General features: G+C 40.1%; 1 long non-coding RNA gene across 2 annotated transcripts; it reads left to right on the forward strand.

The window, feature by feature from the left end:
- The first annotated feature begins 5,725 nt into the window (after window positions 1-5,725).
- LOC131244468 (uncharacterized) lies at window positions 5,726-15,805 on the forward strand. 2 transcript variants are annotated; one of them, XR_009170309.1, is made up of 3 exons: window positions 5,726-6,246; window positions 15,351-15,415; window positions 15,507-15,805. It is a non-coding gene; the product is annotated as an uncharacterized LOC131244468 (long non-coding RNA). The 2 variants fall into 2 exon arrangements; XR_009170308.1 differs by lacking the exon at window positions 15,351-15,415.
- The last annotated feature ends 2,943 nt before the right edge of the window (window positions 15,806-18,748 follow it).

Raw genomic sequence — 18,748 nt, forward strand, 5'->3', positions numbered from 1 at the left:
GTGGATATGTGGTGTTATTGTTTTTGACTTGGTTATGCTTGTGATTATGCTCCATTGCAAAAAAAAATCATACTGAAAATCCTCCTTATAGGATCCCAGGATTGGAATCTGGCGTATGGGCGCTGGGAGCCGAGAATGGGGTACTACGAAGGCTGTCGGCACCGGATTCGACGATCGAGAATTTTGTGAGCCTAATTTCCGAGTTTAGGGCATGACACCAAGACTCAACGAACGACAGTCGAGCCTTAGCATCTGACAGTCTAACTTCTGCATCCCCCGTGCGCCTAGCTAAGGCAGATAACTCGACACACACCTTCAGCATGCAAAGGGCTAACTGCACAAGGAAAATCTTCATTCAGATAAGGAAAAGAAAAAGAAAGTTCGAACCAAAATAACTGAGAAAAGCAGCCAGGTTACCTCGACCATCAGTGTCCCGATCCTACCAAGCATGTTGTCCATGGACGCCAACTCCAGAAGGCCGAAGAACTCTCCCGCGAACATCTGTCGACTCGCCCACTGGCTGATTTCTTCAACCTTCTGGTGGAAGGATAGCCTCTCTTCCTCAGCTGCTCCCGCCCACTGCGGCACCCTCTCCTCTGCCCCCTGTGCAAAGGGTGCCTCAATCGGCTCTGGCTCAGGAGCCTCCCGAGGCAGCTTAGAGGTCGTTGCCACCGCCTCTGCCGCTACCGCCTCCATCGCCGTCTCTGATGCCTCCACCACCTCTACACCTTCATTGACTTCAATAATAGCTAAGGGAGCAGGAGAAGCGGTCTTAGACGGGCCTTTCGAGACCGTCTTATACCTCTTTGAGGCATAAGGCCTGAACGAGGTGGGGCCCGAACCTAAGATGGAGCGCGAAGGGTGGGCCGAGCCTCAGACATGCCTGCATTTGAAAAATGAGCATCAGTACAATCTTTGATACAAAAAAAAGGGGGGGAAGGGTTTCTCACCTGACACAGTGGAGTCGAAGCCCTACTCAAAAAGAAGCTCGGGTTGAAGAAGCCTCTTACAAGACCTCCTTTCCAGACTCAAGGCTCAAAAATTCTGAATCCGAGTCAGTGAGCCCGAGTCAAGCTTCGGAGGATGTCTTAGTATCGCTGAAAGAGAGAAGATATATCAGTAAATCAGTAAAGAAATAACTTAATAAAAGTAGTGAATCACACCAACTCTACTTGCCGCACAAAAAGCCTGAGGGACGAAAGGACTGATATGCCCTGTCTCAGCCAACTCCCACCTGCCGAGGGCTTAAAACCACATATCCCTCCAGTGCTTCTTCGATGAAGGAGGGTCGGTGATTAAAGGCCTGTCGGTATTCCGCCAAGAACAGAAAAAGAACCAACCAGGATGCTGAGAATGAGCCCTCACTTGATATAAGTGGAGGAACTCATTCACACTTAACTCGAGCTACTGCATCTCGGCCCAGAGCACCGCGTAACCGAACAAGTCCCTCCAATCGTTTGACACAACTTGCCCCGGAGCTATGCCAAGATTGCCCAGTAAATCTCAAGTAATCTTTTGAAGCAGTAGCCGAAGACCACATTGCAGCGCAACATGGAAAATTGCAACTGCCTCGGGCGGAGGTTGGTCGGGCAGCTCTCCTGGCCGGGGGAGAGTCAAAATGACCGAATCTGGAATGTGTTATCCGGACCATATTTTAGATAGCTCTCCCACTATCATCACTGAAGGCATAGGCCCTTTTGCCCGTTCTTCTGTCCCAGCTTCTTCCTCATCGCCCTCTTCAGGATCAGAACGACCAGAAGGGTCCTCAACGGCCACACACTCAAGAGGTGGATCCAACGTCTCCACTAATGCCACTGGCCTCTCTACTAGAGGATCCATTATCCTCTTAGAATGACGGAATAAGATTTTCACCACCCCAGTAACCTCCGCCAGCAATGAGGGTGATTCTGAGGCTAGCCAAAAGCTGCTTGCTTCACCCTCACTGATGTATTCTCCCTCCCTAAGCTGGCGGGGCCTGATATTGTTAAAATAAAAGAGAGGGAGGAAGAAGGAGCTCATCGTGAGAAAACCGAAGGTGCCGAAAACGCAAAGGACTACGAGGCCAGAACTCGCAGAAGAATGAAAGAATGTAAAGAGAGGAAAATCGAAAGATGGCGTGAAAATGGCGAAAGCTCGTTTAGGGCAACCCTATTATATAGATCTGCCATGTGACTCCAACATTAATTGAGGAGCTGAAACGACGCCCGCTCGGGTACCCCAACTTTACACGTGGCGGTACCCCATGCGTTGCCGTCGAACGCTCTGCCACGTGTTCGATCCTCATACACCCTGACGCTAAAACGATGGCCGCTCCGCTCGTGTAGTCTTAATAAACGAGTCGATGCGTGGTCAAGCGAGGTGACGTGCCTCGAAAATCCGTGCAAACCGTCTTGCAAGAAATAAATGGTTCATCAGAAACTCAGCTCAAGCACAGAACCCGACTCAACTCTAACATACTCCGTAACCACTATAAGGTGTTGTACAGAGTAAGGGGGCTTACTGTTGGGGGAAATTTTTGACAAGTCCGTTGAGTCGGCTCAAGAGTCGATAGAGTTAATGAGGCAATGGCTCAGACTCGATGGACGCCGAGTCTGGACGAAGCCCAAAGTCCATAGAATGTGGGATGGAGAGACATAGCTTGGATCGTGAGGCTCTTGGCTCGACCGTAGCCTGAACGTCCTGAGCCATGAAGTGAAGCCTCTAAGGGAGGAAGTGCACCTCAGGACTTAAATAAAAGACTTACAAAGGAAAGTCCAAGCCGACCTATGATTAGGTGGCCGTAGAGTTGCCCGAGCTTTAGTCCGATTCAAAGGTTGAGTCGGCCAATAAAGTAGGTGGAGATAAACTTGTCTCGGCACATGCGTGTTGAAGAGATAAGTATTAGCCAAGCCATATCGCTCCATATCTGGAAGTTACCAAGTAAAACTCTGGATCTTTACTCGAGATTTCTGGGAGATAAGCTAGGATCTCCCGAAAATCCAAGAATATCATACACTACGAATCCCAGTAAGATTGGAATTCACCCTGATTATAGGAACCTTATGGGGCACGACATTATTATAAATACGAAGACCTTCACGGTAAAAGATAGGAAAGAGATCTCGCCCTACAACCCTTAATCTAAGACCCAGATTTTGACTTAAGCATCGGAGGGTCCCCTGGTAAAACCAGGGTTACCTTTTTCCTTCTACTTGTGCAGGTCTCAGGGTCACAAGGTGAGCGAATCGGAAAACAGCATCAACATCTGTAAAGGAACATGTACCTGAATTGGTCATGTTGAGGTAGTGAGAAGGGGTATGAAGGCTTGTTTGCTTTCCAAGGATTGGGCCTTAGGCAGGATCAGTAGGCGAAGAAGGGTTTGTTAGTGCAACCGACCCCAAATAGCTGGGAGAAGGCTATGATGATGATGAGGATATTAGATGTTTGAGTCTGATTCAGAATGTTATGTTTATTTCTATATGTTAAGGTATCTCACAGTATCAGATCATATTACTTAAGTTTTCAAACAAGAGCAAACTGATGTAGTGCAAATTTCACAAAACATGAAGCAAACCTGGAATGAATCGGCTAAATGAATGAGTGAAAGTTCTCCACTAGCCTTGAATTTGATGAAGACATGTTCTGATAGTCCTTGTTCATGGGTAGTTCCATGGCTTTTGATCCCTATTGACTTGTAACTTCAACTGCTCTATTATGCCAAAGGCAAGACACTTTTGGATTGAGTGTCCATGGACATCCATGTAAAATGGACCTCCATAGTTTAAATGAATATTTTTTTGGTGCTGTTAGATGCATATTATGGACACATGGCCACAAGTTTTTTAGTAACAAGTCCTTTGTTTTTTTTTTTCGTTGGATACGTCGATCATGGGAAAACTACACTCACAGCAGCCATTACAAATGTTGATTCTAGTTGATGTATTTTATGCTTCCATATATTGATCTTAGCTAGTAGACCCCAATCAGTAGGGATAAGCCGTAGATGTTGATGATGATGACATTGATCTTATTTGTCTCTCTCTAGATCTAGAGTTGATTTGTTTTTTCTGAGTTTATGATTGCGTTATCCCTGCAAGGGGCTTGTGCGGCATTCTAATTTCTATGGGCTTTTTATAGGTACTGGCAGAAGAAGGTAAAGCTAAGGCTGTTGCCTTTGATGAGATTGACAAGGCACCAGACGAGAAAGCTCGAGGAATTACCATTGCAACGGCAAGGATGCCTTTTTCTCTCTTGCATCATGCACATTATGTGTTGGGATATGTTTCTAGCATAAGTACATAGCATGTTTTAATGCTGTCTTCTATTGGCATTTTTTATGCTCAATAACTACTTATTTTGGAGATATTGGAAGCTTATTTTAGGTGACATGATTTGCAGGCCCATGTGGAATATGAGACTGCTAAGCGGCACTATGCACACGTGCCCAGTACATGCAGACTATGTTGAAGTGAGTTACAGAAAACTTATTGTTGTCTTCCATTGATTGCAAAGAGGAATGTAATGGATTAAAGAACAACCACTTCTCTGTTTAAACAGAAGGAAAAAAAAAAAAAAAAAGATTGAAAATTTGTTGAAATAAAGAGTATTTATAAAAGAGAGATGAATTCCATTTAAAAAGAAAACTAAACACAGGAGAAAAAAAAATGATCAAACAAATATATAAACCATTAAGTTGAGCTCAAATGTTCGGTAGCTTGTCATGTAGCAATTTCTGGCGTGGTTGGTTGTCGTAGTTAATGCTATCGAGGAAACTCGGTTCCATGTAAACAAAATGTGCAAAAGGCCACATCATATATTTTCCTGGGGCTAGATTATGGTCAACGCCATTTTCCAACTGGTCATGACTTTGTCCACTATACACATGTCATGCATGTACAAAAACTTGACTGTCCAGATCATGGGCCCATTGTGAACAGAGCATAGACCTAAAAAACACGCCAGGTGTCTAAGCCATCCAGTTTTCCCTTTGAATTTGGAACACTGGCTGATTATCTTTAGCCAGTCATTTGATGGCCACGATTTGGACAGTTAGGGACAGTTAGGGCCTGTTTGATTTTCGAGTGAAATGGTAGATGCAGCGTAAAAAAGTAATAATTACTCCCCCTACATTTACAACGTATCTGATTTGACTACTTACTTTTTGACACGAAAATCAGGAATTTTACAAAATATTTGTGGGTCCTACTGTGATGCATTTCGCTTATCTACACCGTTCATCCGTTGTTCCAGTTGATTTCATAGTATGAGTAAAAAATTGAGGCATATCCAATACTCAATTAAATCACGTCATACAAAAAAGGAAATCAAATAATTACCGTTAAAAACTTTGTAGGGCCACTGTTTCTTTTGGCGTAGGCCTCTTGAGTGTTGGATCCGCTTCGTTTTTTGTCTCATGCTCGAAAATATTTTAATAAAACAGGCTAACGGAATGGATATATCATTCGCATTACCTTGCGGTTCAAATATTAAAATTACATCTTTCGAACCAATTTCACATGCACAAATTAACATGAATTTTCAAACGCAGTGAAATTGTAATAATTACTATTTCCCACGTATTTCCCATCAGTTAGGAACTCCATCTGTATTAAGTGTTCCGGTATTCTACATCCTTGGGACCTCCAATTTGAATGATCTGGATCTTTCAATTTTTAATTTTTATTTTTTTGAATGATCGTGATGGCTATATATGTATGTCACATGTGTGGCAGATGTAGATGGTGGTGAAAGCTAAACTTAGTTAAATTGTGCCCTACAAATAGACATGTCATTGAAAGTTACAAGATAACTGCCATATTGTTGTTGTAAAACACTGTAGAAAGTTATCTGAAGGCTCTCCATGTAAAATTATTTCATTGTAACAGTTCTGCGGATGATGTGTCTATCAATTCAAAATCATGTCGTTTGAGACTATGGGTGGCCCTTGATTGAGTGGAATGGTGGAACAGGATTCATGTAGCCAACCCTAGTTAATTGGGATGAGGCTTCGTCATTTGAGATCATGGATTATTGTAATCACGTAATTTCTTTGCTATGTCTCTAAGCATTCCTATACATGGATACCAGCATCTGCTAGCATATCTAGCTATTCAAGAATTTGGCTCGAACCAAGAGGCTTAATGGGTAGTTGCCACTTCAGTTTTTGATGGTTTGCTTTTCAATTTTTACAGGGACGTTGTCACAGGCCGTGTTGAACAAGGGACTATTAAAGTTGGAGAAGATGTAGAGATTTTAGGTTTAATGCAGGTTTGGGCCAAAATTCCATTTCTAAAATTATTTCACCATTTTGAAGCAGGTCTGCTGATTTTCTTGCACCTTAGGGCGTGTTTGGATTCACGTATAGTATTGTTTTGCACCGTAAACCTGTACGGACACGGTATTCCAGACACTGTAGCACAGTGCACGTTTAGAAGGTCATGAACAACCACACTGTTTGGTTTGGACTAATTTCTTATATGTATAAGTTGTGGAATTCAGTGTCCATGTTTGGGAAGAGAGTGAAAGTTGGACTGGACATGTGTAATTATGGAGTGCTATATATCAAAACCGACTTGCTCAAAATAACGTCCACTCCCTATATGGGACCCACATGATATTACGTGGGGGACCATACAACCAGCGGATCAAGCTGATCTTTATTCATACGCAAAGTCTAGGCCTTACGTAAACCAATGAATGGATTGGATTGTTTGATTTAATATTATAATAGGCCTCAGGAGGTTTTCAACGGTGGATATCCAATCACCGTTGAACTCATGTGGCATGGTCCACTTGTGATTTATAACCATCTCAATGGTGGAGGATGGTCCATATAATGATTTGGTCCAAAAACGCAAGTATGATCGAAATAAGATGATCCTGGTGGGACCCACACACTGGCGGGTTCATATTGTTCTTAAATATGAGATGTATCCATACCTATGCAAACAAGGACATTATGTAATGTAAACATAACTAAATTTAAGATGATCCTATTTAACTTCAATTCAGCCATACAAATCAGACAAAATATAAGTTTTAAACATATTAAGGAAGATCACAGAAGCAGGGATAGACATCTCCATGCATAATTTCAAGCTTCCATCGGCTGGCGTGACGTTTTGACCCTCCCCTATGAGATGAGATTTGAAACAATCCAGCTGACTACTACATATATAAGCAACACCCCTATTACAACTTTCAATATAGCAGAAACATTAGCAGAAGAATCGTACTCTCTTTTCACGTCCAACACGGCAGCATCGGAGACTTGCAACCCATCAAACTTTTCTTCAACTATAATCAAACCATGAGCACGTGGAGCTTCAGAGTCGAATCTCCTGGAAGGTCTCTCAGAACGGTATTTATGCCTTATGGCCTATAGTAATTAAAAGAAAAAACAACAACATTTGAAAATTTGATAACTGATATGAGTTACAAAACATTGGGACAAACATTCCACTGATGGTTCTTCTTTTCAGAATTAACAAGCCTATAACATACCTAAAAGTTAAGTCAAGCTTTGCGGCCTCATCGTACGATTTGTACGACTGATGTCTACATCTTGGGTATCGATCAACCTATGCCTTTGCATCCTCTCACCTGTCATAAAGGCCTAAAACTCTTCCCACAAAGACCACATAATATTTCCTCATATTTTTCTGAAAATAAACAAAAAACATAGTCAGACATTCATGTTGTGTTGTGAACTGACCGTAGCTTTTTAAAACAATTCAGAACATAAAAAATGTATGAAAAATTACAAGATTCGATGATAATTCAGAGAAGCAAAAATGGAAATTCTCCATGATAGTTATACATTCGTAGTCTCACCTCCTCAATTCCCACTCACTGATAAATTAACATTCAATTCCATGTAATAATGGAATCTAATATTTTGCTACTGTGACAAGATTTATACGTACCCTGTTTACGGATATAAGCTTCATACAAGTTCAATAATCAAGAGAGGTATTTGTTATCATTTAGAAAACAGAACAGACAAGCATCATATATCATCAGAGAGCTAGACTTAAAAACAAACATAGCAGCCTGGATTCAAACAACCAGAACATCTCAGACCAATCAAATAACCACAATAGTCTAGACATTGCAACAATCGACTATGGATGCATTTAGAGGCAGATACACTGTCGTACCTGCACTTATGAGCTTCATAAAAAGCCCACTTTTAGTTAGATAAGCGAAAAAATAGATTATCGAGCAAGATATATTAAAGATGGTGCGACCATCAGTTAAAAAAGTTTGCAGCAAGTCGATAGAGCAGAGTGTTGTCTGCTCATTGAGCACCCAAAATATCCATCCCAATCCACTTCAAAATATACACAAACAGAATAAAAAAAGAGTTTAGTTGTTTAAAATTCCAAATGCAACCAAGCAGAACTGTTTCAGATGAGGGGATTGCGGTTAAGGAGCTTCTGGACCCACTCCTTCCTCCTCGCATGCCCCATTTTGATGAAAAACCTGCACTGACAATATCTTCCTGCATCAACCGTGCAGCACGGACCTGATCCTCATGGCTGAGGCCATCTACTTCCTCTAGTATGTCCAACAACTTCTGTAGTCGGGTTATAGTTTTGCCCTACGCCATTATAATGGTAAAGGTCTTAACAGCTTCAGCCATTTCGCCCATCTTATCACCAATGTGATCACTTGGCTTACCCCTTCATCCTCGGGTCATGCCAGTAGCAGTGCTTTGACTATTTCTAAACCCAAGCAAGGTCTCCATAGGCCCTTTGTTAACCATCTTTGACCACTATTGTGATTCCTCATAGAGATGAAATGGCGCACCACTTACATGGTAATCCTCATCATCTGAAGATACGCGAAAGTTTTAGTTTCATTATCATCAGAATCGAGTTCATCTCTTCCGCGACGTCTCCCGAAAAGAAAAGATGAGTACACTGTACTGGCAAATGAGCCGTGAGCATAATCATTACCAAACGTATATGCCAAATCATTGTATCTGTCGATGTGTTTGCTACGCACTCTCTCAGCGTATGGGCAAGACTGCAAAACCATATCAGTATATTAGCAAGGTTGAAAATATATCAACTGATATACATAGAATAAAACCTCACAATAGTATATTAAAGGGGCATTGCTGTTGAGTGAGATGCTCATGTTACTTACCATAATGTAGCCCTCTCAGACATCATCTGTAGCAACGGCCATTTTTAGGTCAGCATCCCACCCAAAGCCATTGGCATTAAGCTTGTCCTTCACTGCCCAATAAAATCTCTTTAATGTGCGGAGATGGTTAGAAATATGTTTATTCTCTAACTCTACCGCACATCTATTGAATATTTCAGTGATGGTTGCCTTATAGGCTTCGGGCTTAAAACCAATATCAATTTTTTGACCCAAATTAACTTGCTCCACTAATGCATTATCCATTGGATCGCTTCACTGAATGTGCTTTGATTTCTTACTTTCTCTAGTCCTTCGAGTGCGGGCATTCGGAGACATGGGGGACGGAGCTTTCTATAGTGCTGTCGAGCTTTTCCTAGTTGGGGTACCAAAAATAGTGCTCGGTGATGCCACAGTCTTCTTGGGAGAGGTTATACATTTAGAGGACTCGACAGTCTCATTCTTATCTTTCCCCACCTTGTACAAGCTTTGTAGGAAATAGATGTAACCTACGCTGCAGTAACATTCAATGGAAATAGAATCTCATGATCCAATTTAAGACATAAATTACAGGTTTAGACAAATCCATAAAGATTAAAATAGTGCGACCTGAAATATAATACAACATAAGTGCTGGCATATCATGAAATCCATGTAAAGAGTCTAAAAGTAAAATGAAACAAACATCCCAATACCAAACATCCCAAGACCAAATTATCCAAGTTTACAATACTATTGTTACACAAACAGCATAAAACGGTGATTGAAAAAAAAATTAATGTCGTTGTCACGTCTGAGGAAGGCTGTCATTCCACATCCTCTCCACATTATCATCCCTCTTTTTTGTCCATTCCTCCCTTACGCGCTCTTCCTCTACATTAGTAACGGCTATAGGGGATGACAACATTTCCTCAGTACTGTATCCACTATCCTCAACTATTTCAGTAAATCCATCTTCACCACTAACACGGATGAAGTTGTGCATAACATAGCAAGCTATAACAATTTTAACTTGTGTATTAAATTTGAACTGTGGTGCTATATGCAGTATAGAAAATCGGCATTTTAAAAAATCAAAACACCATTCAATTACATTGTGCAGTTGGGTATGACGATAGTTGAAGAGTTCTTTCTTATTAGCTGGCTTCCTCCCTATTCGAAATTCATTCAAATGATATCGAACACCTCGATAAGGTGTCATAAATCCTGGAGAATGGGCATATCCCACATCAACAACATAATATTTTCCTACACAAAGCAATATATAAATATTAGGCACTAGCCAAATCGCATACTACATATTTATATGAAACTGGCAACATATATTCTTTACCATAAGGCACAAGGAAATAATCAGGGCGACGAGTTAATGCATTTTGCAAAACACGAGCATCAAAAGCAGAACCATCCCAATCCGCTAGCACATAAATGAATTTCATATCGAATGTACAAGCTTCCATTGCATTATAGGACAAGAAACCTTTTCGATTTCGAAAGGTTGCACTTGCTTCCTTCGACAGATAAGCCGGTATGTGGGTGCCATCGAGTGCCCCAATGTAGTCCTACAAGCAACAATCCTCTAACTTTTAGGTTTATATAAAGTAAATAATAATTTAATTGTATCATATTTGAAAATTTTTAGATTGTATTACCTGAAAATATGAGCTTCACATTGGATTATCAGATATCTCTTTCGGGATATGTAACCCGGGAAACTTTACATATTCCGGATACAGGCCAATTACAGCATCAAGAACTCTATTGAAATGTCGACTCACGGTTTCTCTAGAGCGTCAAAACCGATTATTAATAACACGGTTTCGCACATTGTTGCCAATAGTATGCAGGAACATGACGACTCGTTCCTCTAAACTGCATCTCCTTGTATCAAACAGTAAATTCCTATCTCTTAACAAAGAACATAGCTTAAAGAACTTATCACGACCCATTATTAGTTGTGCAAGACAGTCTACATCGCTCTTCTTTGTAATTCCATTAATAAATCTATTTCTATTTATTTGACAATCTCGAGGCAACGACTTCATGAAATTATGGTAAAAACCGCTTTAGTCAAAATAGGAATATGCCAATATGTCCTAGAGGGGGGTGAATATGACTTTTTAATAATTTTATAACAATTTAAAAACCTACCACTCTAATCCTAACAACAAGCATACATTAGGATTACTCAAGAGCAACTTTACTGGCTTCCAAGCCCGATAAAGGATCCAATCACAAACTATTTGAGAGAAGAACAATATGCAAATTAGTTTATGATGGATATGACTGTGCGTGTGTGTGAGGTGTGATCTTAGATAGTCAAATATGAAAGCATTTAAGAAAATCACATAAGCAAAAGGAAGACAATAGCAATCTCAAACACAGTCATTTTTATAGTGGTTCGACTACTTGTTTACTCCACTCCTAGCAACCACACTCAACCTTTGAGTGTATCAAATTTTACTAAGGAGGTTTCACATGGTTCACCTGAAACCCAAGGTTTTAAATCAGGTTCACCTTTAACCAGTACAACCTACACCTAGGCTAACATTTTATGTTCTCATGAGTAAGAGTCAACACATAGCACCCGATTTTAGGCACACTGGCCAAGGATCCACACAAGGAACCTCTCACATTTATGCTCTCATGAGCAAGGGTTAACACCAAGCACCCACTTTTAGGCACACTAGCTAAGGATCTTCTGCAAGACCCTAACTGTTTATGCTCTCCACAGAACAAGGGTCAACACAACGCACCCACCACGTACACTCCCACTGGAGGCCTCCTAGAGGACTTGCAAAGGGTGAGAAGCACCTTAGATCCAATCCTATAAAAGAATGATCACAAGGGTCCTCTGGACTCTAATAACTTATAGATAAGCGGATGAGTCCCTTTTAGCTCGTTGTAGAAGATCTCCTCCTTTATTGATGAAGAGTCTTCTGCTTTCTTTAACCGCAACTCAGAAGATGTACCACGGGTTGGGTTAAGGTTGTAATGGAATCCTACTCTATTGAAGATTTTCCTATAAGGAAAATAGAGTGATTTCAATCATTCATGCATTCAAGGCATCCCAGCTCAATGATTTGCCATTAAGATGGTAGCTGGAGGATCCTTGAATGCAAAAGTTTATTCCCCAATCCACTCTATTGAATGTCAATGATGAGGGTTGATTGGAAGATGAACTTTCATGAGAGAAAGGGCTTTAGGTATATGATCTAAGGTTAGACACTCAAAAGCACTATATTCTTTCTCTACCAACAACTAAAGACAAGTTCTCTATATATAAGCAAAAAGTTCCAACGGATATAAAATGGTCACATTTATGACAGAGTTTGATATCATCGAGCAGGGTCGATATTATCGAGTGTATACTCTCGATTGTATCGACTGGCCGCTCAATGACACAAACTCAGATGTCATACGCTTTTGAAACATTTCGCCAATTGGTCGAGGGAATCAAAACACGCGTCGATGTCATTAGATTTTGAACTCCGATTTCATCGATACGAGGATCGATTCCTCGACATTTGAAAATGACAGAGACATGCCTTAGAAATATTTCAGGTCAAAGATATGATTGAGGTACACTCGATATCAACGGAATTTGAATGTCGATGATATCGATAGTCGTGTCAATGCATCGATAAATCAAAAGGATTTTCTAGTTAATCTTGTTAGATAGTCTATGTCCATTCTCGATGTAATCGACCCGGCCTTGATATCATCAATATCGACTCTATCGAGTGACCCTCGATCCAAGATAAAAACCACCTAAAAATATTACTGGTAAACTGTGTCCAAGATCGATATCATCAAAGGTCTTTCAATATCATCGGTTTTTTGAATTCTAAGGATATCGAAGAGTACTTCGATATATCGAAGGTCTTCATGATTTTCTTTAGAAAAACAGGGACACAAAATCTCTACTATCAATTTTATCGAGTCAACTTTGATAGACTCGATATTTAAGTTTCGATGATATCGATACTGCTATCGATATATTAATAATTCCGTTCAGAAGTATGTGCGGTTGCTGAACAACATATGTCTTCATTCGATAATATCAAGTGAGTTTCGAGGACATCGACAACACGTATAGATTATATCGATCAGTCTATCGATAAATCGATAGAGGTAGAAAACTTAAAGATTTTTTAAAATTTTGAAAAAGTTTTCTAACCCAAAAATCATATGATATTCTAATCAGTTTTAAGGGTTTTGATTATCTGGTATTTTGGGACATGGGATGTGAGGCTTAGATTTAGCTGTGGCGAGTTCGGACCCACATCTGGTTGAGGCAGATGGTTGATTGATCTTCCTATGGAGCTTCTCTATCTAGCCGACTCAACATTCACGCTAATTGACAAACTAGGGCACTTTTACTTCATACAATAACGATGATAATATTTAGCAGCTTTCATAACACATGCAAAGGCTACAATTGCGGTTAATGCAGTGCTATTTTAGTTTCATTCCAATCACTATTGGAGGACTCCTCCCGGCTAGAGTCACCACTATGAGACCTCATGAGTGATATGGGGTACTGACCTGTAACTTTTTCAAGTTACCCTGTTTTTAGAGGTCTAAATAATAGCATAATCTGAAATGTACAGCAATGCATAAACACAGTTTATATGAAGCTTCTTACAGGACTTCTACACAATTTCTATCTTATCATATATATATTTCCTTGAAGAACATCAAAATCATTCTTACTCAAACATAACACAAGATAGAGTCGATGATAATATATTCATAATTTGAAACAGTAATCGGGCAAGGAACATAACTAATACTAAATACAAAAGCAAAGTAGATTATTAATAGCTACAACAACATTAACATAAACTGACCACTAAACCATGCACCTGTTAATAGTGTTAAATTGAAAAGTACTGATAACTTTGAAGGTTAGCACACTTGCGAGACTGGACTGTAGGAAAGGGCTAAATTAGACCTGTTTAATGTAGAAATCATGGTCCAATATGGAAGTACGAACATGATCCTAGAGTATGTTTACAAAGATGGGGGATTCATTTGAAAATATATGAAAAAAATTACAAACTTGAAAGAAACACCGATAATTTCTTAACAGTAACATACAATTATCCCAAACAATACTTTCATTTGTGCTGCATATGAAACTTTTAAAATGTAGAACAATGATGATCCTTTACAAATCTCTGTAAACTTGAGATTGGAATATTACCTCCACTGTCCTTCAGCAGCTGGGACTTAGGGGAAACCCCAACACTATTTCAGAAGAATCGGTTAATGGTTGTTCATCTGGGTTGTAACTTTTTTCTTATATCGCCATTCCCGATATGGTTCTGACTACAGAACCAAATCATAACTCTCAGTCCCATTGACATGCACAAGTCATGTCATAGGTTTCTGAAGGTGAATCCATCTCCTAGATTTTTTCCAAATACACAGTAATGTCACAATGGTACAGTAGGAGAGAATCAATTTCGGATGTATTGCGTTGGTTGCCCGCATCGTAGAGGGAGAGGAAAGCTGCATGCTACTCCCATTTGAGATGCGACTACAACTACTTGGGTAAATCGCAAAATATACAGAGATAAGGAGGAGGAAGATGGAAGGGATAAGATCCATCACAAGGCGTGTTTGGATCCCCTCTTCCCCAAAAATGCAATCACATTCCATGAAATCCACACATATTAAAAGTACCTATGCGCAATACCTGGATATGATGGAATCAGTGAGAAGATTATTGTAGTAATCGAAACCGAGATGGAATAAGGGCAACTTCACGACGACTCGACGATCTAGCTAACCTTAGACGACCACATAACGTTCACAGAGAATGAATAGGACCACACCGCTTTCTCCACATCTCTAATCTTTGGGATGTAGGATGATCTTCTCTAGTAGCGACTGTGAGGATAAGGAGAAAGGGTGAGGGAGAGAGTAACCTCTATCAATGGTCCGAAGGAGAGAAAACGACGTCTTTGCTTTTTCTATGTAATGGCGGTGCAGTGCCATCACACCACTGCACTACACGAAGCACTGTAATCTGACAAGATTTACGTGTGGTAGCCGTAAATCGGTTCAGCATCGTACTCGGGTCGCTCGTGGACATCCGTTTTGTATTCGAAATCAAACAACGGATAACGTACTTTACACGTCATAACATAGTACAACACCATTTGGGCCGTGAATCCAAACACGCCCTTACACGAGTTTCTATTTTCTGTCAGGGTGGTCCTCTGAAGACTATGTTACTGGTGTAAAGATGTTCAAGAAGATTTTGGATCATGGACAAGTAAATAGCTTTTCGTAGCTCTCTAGATATGAAGTACTGATATATGTATGGCCAATCATGAAATTATTACTGCGGTTCCACCATTGTGTAGGCTGGTGATAATGTGGGGCTTCTTCTATGTGGTTTAAAACGGGGTGACGTACAGCGAGGACAAGTGAGCAGTGCCACCCAGGCCTCTTTTTGACAAAAATAAAACAAAAAATAATAATAATAATAAAAGAAGGCTCCAATCTAAAGCAGATTGATGTTGGTCTTCTTTTTTATGGGGGAAACTATGGCCTGAATTTATCAAAATGGGGTTACTCTATGTTGTTATTTGCTCTGCACTTTAAGGTCTTTTGGTAATGCCATATGTAAATAGCTCAAGAAATGACATCAACAATTTTGTTATTTTTGTTATTATTATTATTTTATAGTGATGAGGTCATCGATTGTCCCATAGGATTGTTATTATTATTACTATTATTTGGATATTTAGTTTGGAATCCAGCTATTTACATAGGGACTAGCCAAAGTGGGGGTGGCCCCTCCCTTACAAATGATCTAAGGGCCAACCCATTTTGCATCATAGTGTCTGTATTGAATTATCACAATTCATTTTGGTTGGACATCCAAACACAGCTTTAATGGCTCCATCCAGCACCTAATATTGTGCATGACTTGGATAGATGAATTCTGTCTTACCCATTTTACTGGTCCAGATTGTGTAAATACATGTTATTACATTCATTAATCTTCTCCTTGTGGATTCTTCTCCTATTTTGTCAGATCCTGCCTTGAATATAAATTCTATTTAGATTAGATTGGATATTTAGGGTTGTTTGGTTGTTCATTGGCTTGAATTGCAATTCACTTATTTCCAATTGAAACAACCAAAGAAGGATGGTGTCATTTTAATTTGTAATAGTAATCAAATTCCTATTGGAATTCCATGCTTTTCGAGCTGGAATTGAAACAATAAGAGTTACAAATGATCTAAAGAGCCATCATGGTTTTTATTGAAATGAATTGTATTGAATTATTACAATTCAATTTTGTTGAATATCCAAACGCAAGGTTTTCATGAATTGGGAAAATGAATTCATTCTAACCCATTTTGGTCATATACTTTTCACTAAATACATGTTGAAGCCTCAGCTCTGCCGTAAAAGCTTGAAGGAATGAAAACGTCAAGAGTACCTTCAACTGAAGGTGAAGAAATAACACTAGCGAAAACAACTCATGCTACATTGGAGGTGTAACACCCCATACTTTCTAGTACTCGAGTGTTACCTTGTAACCTAACTTAGTATAAATACAAACCTAACCTATTTGAACATTTACCTTCCTTATAGCCTAAATTAACCCTTAAGAGTAATCTTCATCCGAAGATTTCGCCATCTGATCGTTAATTTGGGAGATCCACTGTAGATCTTCATCTCAGAAGTTATAACGTCTTGTGAGCCACTTAAATAGAAAATTTTAAGGTCACTAGATTGTTATCCTTGAATAAGAGAAAATTTAAATGATCAAATAGAAATTAAGTGATAGGTTGGGACTTATCTAACGAAGGTTGATAACGTAGGTTATTTATATCGTCACATCCAACTGTCAATCCGAAATAAAATAAAATAAAGAAAGTGTAATAAATAAATAAATAGATAAATTAGGTTGAAAAAGCCTATAATACGACTCCTAAAGATAGAACCATCCCATTGGAATATAAATATTCAATGATTAAAAATATAATAATAATAAATTTAATAATAATAATAATAATAATAACGTTATTAAGAATATTGTAACAAAAAAATTTAAAATTATAAATACATATTAGACCATCTTATCATTAATCTAACCATCGACTTCCATCTAAGTGGGCCGTAAAACCTTTTTACCATTGACAAATAATCTGATCATCGGATCAACATGATTGACACCTCCAGACCACAAGTTTTGATTGATATGGCCCACCCAAACTTTAGATCTACCTGATCTTGAGTCAGAGGTCCCTATTAGACATGTAACATCGAATGGTCGGAGTGGATTGGAGCATACGTCATGGTGGACCTCACGTTAGTATGCTTGTGCACTAGGGGCAGTGCACCTATGTGCGCTAGACCGTCAACACGGTCTAACGGGTGTTGACCCGTGTTTTTGTTGAAAAGAGAGATTTTTCTCTCTTCCGTGACTTTGCACCAGTGATGGACAGCCGTCGACTGTTTTGATCAGTGGACCACCATCTATGATTCGTTTCCATGATCCAAACCTTCCATCGTGTACATCCATCAGTTTTGACCAAACCCTGGGTGTTTCCACTCATTGAATCGCATATGTGTGTACACAACCTCTGGCACAAAACTGCTATGTGCGGCTGATTTTTCTGAAAATGGAAAGAATCCATTTTCTTGCCTTTCCAAGCTGGCAATCCACGTGGGGTTGCTTTCTAAGATCCTAGCCCTTCACCTCAGGAAATCTCAGCCCTCCCTTTTCGGGCTTCCTTAGCTATGGCTTAAACTTTTCTCACCCACCACCGCAACTCAAAACCTAAGTTCCTTACACAAAGTCACTAATCACCGTCCTTTTTGTGGGTCCCATAGCGATCATGAGACTTATCCAAGCCATCCATGAGCCCTAGATCATGATATTATCCAATGGATCTAGATCCACCATTAATGGGGAGGTCATCTGCCCCGTATAGCTGGATAAACCACCATCCTCTAGTGGACCCCATCTCCTGATCTATGATGTCCATCTAGTGGTCTGTGGCACCAAATGACCAACCATGATGATGGGTTTTGGCCATGCAAGTTAGTTTGGCCATAGTCGACCCGAAAAGTGCAAAGAGCCATGTTTAACCGGTGGTCGTTTTAGCTCAGTCGTAACTAACCAGGGATTAGCAAGTTTCGAACCCTTTAGAGGGTAATTAGGAAAGTTCTAAAAAGAGCACTTTTAGGGCAGCACTTTTCCAAAGAAAGAAAAAAAAGGGGGGGAGCGAGCTTATGTCGCCGCCGTGCCACACTGGGAGTACTCAGACGGGTCTCGCGTCTAGCTCGGTAACTTCTGAAAGTAGCAGAAGTAGAAGAAGAAGGTCGAGAGGTGCATAGAAGGCAAGAAGGAGAGGATATAGGCAGGGAGAAGGAGGAAGAGAAAACGAGAGAGATAAAGAGAGACGCTGTCCTCTTTCCGCATGATATCCACACCACCGACCATGGTGTTGCTGAGTCTGGATTAAGTCTAGAACTCCACAAATTCAAGGCAAGAAAGAAGCAACAGAGGGAGAGAGAGAGAAAGAAGAAAGGAAGAAGGGAGAGAGAAAGGAAAGAGAGAGAGAGAGAGAGGAGAAAGGGAGCT

The sequence above is a fragment of the Magnolia sinica genome, chromosome 4, assembly GCF_029962835.1.
Source record: "Magnolia sinica isolate HGM2019 chromosome 4, MsV1, whole genome shotgun sequence".
Classification (NCBI taxonomy): Eukaryota; Viridiplantae; Streptophyta; class Magnoliopsida; order Magnoliales; family Magnoliaceae; genus Magnolia; species Magnolia sinica.